General features: G+C 39.0%; 1 pseudogene; it reads right to left on the bottom strand.

Annotated features, from left to right (window-relative positions):
• Window positions 1-594: 594 nt before the first annotated feature.
• Window positions 595-3,991, bottom strand: LOC110286254 (annotated as a pseudogene).
• Between the last annotated feature and the right edge of the window lie 1,173 nt (window positions 3,992-5,164).

Here is a 5,164-nt window from a genome sequence, read left to right as displayed (position 1 = left end):
GGCTGCATGGAGAGGTCACATCGCCTCCAACAGGAGGAGACCAACTGATGCAGTTTTAAACTTGTAACAGAACTAACTGATGCAGAACTTGCTTTGTAACTTCTCATCCCAAATGCATAAGTGATTTCTGAGTCAAGGGTCAAAGTTTGGGGGAAAGTGGCAATGGAAAAATTTCACAAAATTCTCCATCTCTAAGACAGCATAATATCCCAACCTTCCTTTCCCAGAAAATGTCTCATAATTACAAAGCAGAAAAACAGTTACAAGTAAAACAGGCGTTAAAATTTAGGTGTAAAACTTCTAGATTAATCCAATATATTTAAAAATGATGATTATTATAGCTAAGGAAAATTAACTATTTGAAAAACTGCTTTTCAGGCTAAAACCAAATTGAGGACATCACTAAAGCTGATAAGCACATGAGAAGAAGCAAAGCAGACCCACAGAACCTCCATGCTGAAATCAATGACATCATCTAACACTGCCTGTTCCTAACCCATGATTAAAAACCAAACAACTTAAAACCAAAACTCATCCTAGAGGCTGAATTCCCTAGAAGCAACTTCAGTATGTATCCACAACACAGGCAAGTTCTCAATTTTTGTTCTTGCTCAATTGTAGAACCCCTGAGAAACCTTCAGTTTCCAAAGCTTTCTCTTTTGAGTTAGTTTCACTGAATCCATTTGTTGTCCCATTTTGTTCCTCAGCTATTTCTTCATTTGCAGGGGCCACAGATTCTCCTTTTTCTCGTTTTGCTGCATTTCTCGGAGTTTGGTAACAGCTTTATCTATTGACATTATGTTAGTAAGATTAAAGTCATGCATTCTTACTAGATGAAGCATAAAATTTCGACATAAGTTCTTAATTATTTTCTGTCTACAATTTTCTACAAACAGCATACAGGCATGATTCATTTGATTGTCAACAATAAATCAATGCTTCATGACATAGAGATACCACAGTTTCATTACTTCGTTCTCTTCTTCCTTCACATCAAAATTTTCTTCAATTTGTTTTTGTTTGTTTGTTTGTTTGTTTGTTTGTTTGTTTGTTTGAAATCTCAGCCATTCTGGATCTTTCTCATCTTCATTGTCTACTTCTGTTTCTTATGGCCGAAGAGGCAGGCAAGTACTACTGTGGAAATAAAAGTGATTGTGGCCACTACTGTATGTTCTTTGCTGTTCTACTTCTCCATTTCAGATTCAAGAAACTCTGACATGCTTGCTTTTGTTCGTTTTGGCCTGCACACAAGGATGTATGTGATAGGTGTTCTCTTAATTGGTCCATTTCAACTAAAAGCAAATCCAGGTTGGCGATCCTGAAGATTTTCTGCATAGGAGCTATCATAACACTCATTGATAGAAACACCTATCCTAGCACCTTTTGGATGATATACATAATTGAAGACAAATCTGCTTTGGGAGAGTTTTATACAGCTTAGGGCAGTTGAGAGTACACCACAGGCAGTGCAAGTACTGGCAACTTTCATTTGAAGTATCCTTTTCTTTTCTTGTTTGCAGCTCTGTAGTCAGCATCTCCTTAACAGCAAGAGTTTGTGCAGGTTTAACAGAACCAGGCATATCTTCCTGATGAAGGTTCTCTGAATTTCTAGTGGCAAGGAGCTTGGCAACAGGAGCTGTAGATTAATCGTTAGTTTCTTCCATCCATTGAAGAGTAAATTGCAATGTAGTTCCCTAAGAAAATGTTTCGAATGGAGGCAGCCTCTTCCCATCAAGAATAGTCTCCCACATTGTTCTTGCTTATTGGACATTCTTCTATTTCCCGCATGGCTACTTCATATTCCCCATCTAAAAGCTGTAAACACCTGTTTTTGTCAAACACTGTCATTTGTGCAACAAATGTCTTTACCCCCATCTTCACAATTTTGTTTTCTTCTGGCTGGAAGTTCTTCACTGACATCAATATTTTCATTGGTTTCTCCATTAATCATTCCATTACATTCTCTTCTTCCTGGATGACTTACTCTAAATAGTAATGAGTAAGACTTTACCATATTGCTGTTACTAGGTTCAAATTCATTACTGGAAACTGCCAGGGATGGGAAATTTTTTGATTTTGTTTGATTGAGGTTAGGATTCCAAGGCACCTGTTCTTTACCAGTAGAAACTTGTCTTACTGGACAACTTAAACACTTTCTTTATTGTGGCAAACTTTCATGAGCAAGACTTTCAGGGTAACAGAATTTTGTTCATTTTCTGAGTTTTGTGATGGCTTATTATTTTTGTGGAAGAAATCAGTAAATGTAAGTTTCAAATGCACAGATGAGCTATGAGATTCTTGCTCTCCTTTAATTTTCTCTACTTTTGATAAAATATCAACTTTAAATGTTTTCCTTTTGATGTTTGTTCTGGAGTTTCAATGATACATGTAAGTAAGAATTCTGTGCAAAAATATTGGTGCTATAATACAAACTAATCAGTACCCCCAGAGCTCATGTGTCTCTAGCTGCATATGGAGCAGAAAATGGCCTAGTCAGCCATCATTAGGAAGAGAGGCCCCTTGGTCTTGCAAACTTTAAATGCCCCAGTACAGAGGAACGCCAGGGCCAAGAAGTGGGTGTGGGTGGGTAGGGGAGCAAGGTGGGGGGAGGGTACAGGGAAATTTCAGGATAGCATTTGAAATGTAAATAAAGAAAATATCTAATAAATAAAGAAGAAAGAAAGAAAGAAAGAAAGGAAAGGAAAGGAAAAGAAAAGAAAAGAAAAAAGGAAAAGAAAAGAAAAAAAGAAAAAGAAAAGAAAAAAAGAAAAAGAAAAAGATTATGAGTTCGAAGAAATCTATATATCTGTGTTGGTTTCTCAACAGCCTGGAGGAAAAGCTTGTGGTCATCCTGGACGTGCTCCATCTTCAGCTTCTTCACCGGTAACACCGCATGCCCCTGCTGCTGCTGCCGAACCCCCAAAGGCACCTCCCCCGGACGCTGCGCTGGGCCTCTGAGCCACCCCTTCCTCCACCACCATATTTCTGAGGTGCCAACCTGTTTCCTGCCTCCCACTCCCCACGCCCCTCTTCCAACTACCCTCCGGGTGGCTACATCAACTACTCACCCCAGCAGGGGAAGGAGGAGAGAGGGGAAGAGAAGAAAAGGAAGGAAGGATCTTAACCCCTGAATTTAATAGCCAGCACCTCACAAAAGAGGTGTGGATGGATATGTACAACAGTAATCCTAGCACTAAGAAAGTGGAAGCAGAGTAATTAGAAGTTCAGGTCATTCATGCCTATGTAACAAGTTCTAGGCTGGCCTGTGCTGCATTTTTTTTTTTTTTTTTAAGGAGGGCATGAAACAAGAAACAACCTGAGCATGACTCACAGTGGAGAAAACTAGGAGGTTTTTGCAAACTTGTGTGTAACTGTTTCCAAGGTTGCAATGGGTTCCTTTTTCTGGGCTAAGCAGTGTGTATGTGTGATCTCCATAGATAAGGGGTCTCCTGCGAAGCACCTATGTGAACTGAGAGACTATGAAAAGAGTCTAGAGTACATATAAAAGAACAGTAGAGTAGTTTTGGAAAATTACACATTTGAAAAACATTTTATGGAGACTTAGCCTTGTGTTTTCCTTTTCCCTGAAATATCAGAAAAAATAAATCTATTGTGCAATCACCTAAAGTGATATACACCATATGTAATTCCTTGTTATCTTTATGTGCCTTTTGACATCTGATTCCCTATTTGTTGTCTTCCCAAAGACAGTTTAATTCTTTGGAAATATTGTACATGAACTTTTATTTGCTATCTTCTATGTATTTTGATTATGACACAGGAAGAAGATAAGATAATATTTACATTTTACATTGCCATTTTAATGAGATTTAGTAACATATCAAATGTCATATAGAGAAGCAAGTCAAATACAAACTGATCATAATATGAATTCCTGATTACTAATATGCCTCTCTCTCTTTCCTAATGTTTTATTTCTCTAGGAGGAACAGATGCTTACTTCCAGTGGGTCCTCAATGGATGCCGTCATAATGAGTACAAACACATTAACTGAAGTCCACATATCCTTCCACACCTTTAAAAGTTTAAGTGTACCCTAATTTGTTTGGACCCTGTCTTAGTCAGGGTTTCTATTCCTGCACAAACATCATGACCAAGAAGCAAGTTGGGGAGGAAAGGGTTTATTCGCCTTACACTTCCATACTGCTGTTCATCACCAAAGGAAGTCAGGACTGGAACTCAAGCAGGTCAGGAAGCAGGAGCTGATGCAGAGGCCATGGAGGGATGTTCTTTACTGGCTTGCTTCCTCTGGCTTGCTCAGCCTACTCTCTTATAGAACCCAAGACTACCAGCCCAGGGATGGTCCCACCCACAAGGGGCCTTTCCCCCTTGATCACTAATTGAGAAAATGNCTTACAGTTGGATCTCATGGAGGCATTTCCTCAACTGAAGCTCCTTTCTCTGTGATAACTCCAGCTGTGTCAAGTTGACACAAAAATAGCCAGTACAGACCCCAATATTTCATTTTGCCTCCTTTACAGTACTCATTTCGAATAGTGACTCTATGTTTGAGTTATCTCTGGAATGAGTATCTGTCCACAGTAAGGCTGATACTTTAATTTCTGTATTTTATACTTTTTGTAGTTGTGATTACAAACAATTGGCCCTTTCTTGTCCTTCCCTAAATTCAACCCCATGTTAGCACACCAAGAAAGGATTCTCCCTCCCTCTCTCTCTCTCTTCTTCTCCCCATCACTCTCTTCTATAGCTCTTAATTCTAGTTGTATAGATCTCTATCTTCCTGAGAATAAATTATAAAAGTGGCCAAATACTTCAATTACTACATATTACCTTACAAGGTAGCATTATAAAAACTCTCCTTGCCAGATTGTGGTGGTTCACACCTTTCATCCCAGCACTCAGAAAACAGAGGCAAGTGATCAGACTGATCTATAGCGTGAATTCCAGGACATCCAGGGTTACACAGAGAATCCTTGTCTCAAAACAAACACCCAAATGAAAAAGCAAAGCAAAACAAACAACTTGTTTCTTTAGCTGTGGTTTAGATATGGTTCTTCATATCTATTGAATTTATTCTTATCAGCAGTAAGATAAGACTGGTCCCTGTCTGCGTAGAACCAGTCTCTGGTTGCAGGTGGACAAGGAGTCAGTGAATGAATGACAGACAGAATCAACATGAGAG

Source organism: Mus caroli, chromosome X (genome assembly GCF_900094665.2).
Source record: "Mus caroli chromosome X, CAROLI_EIJ_v1.1, whole genome shotgun sequence".
NCBI classification, from domain to species: domain Eukaryota; kingdom Metazoa; phylum Chordata; class Mammalia; order Rodentia; family Muridae; genus Mus; species Mus caroli.
The sequence above is the reverse complement of the archived record's forward strand: the minus strand, read 5'-3'. Positions and strand labels throughout refer to the sequence as shown.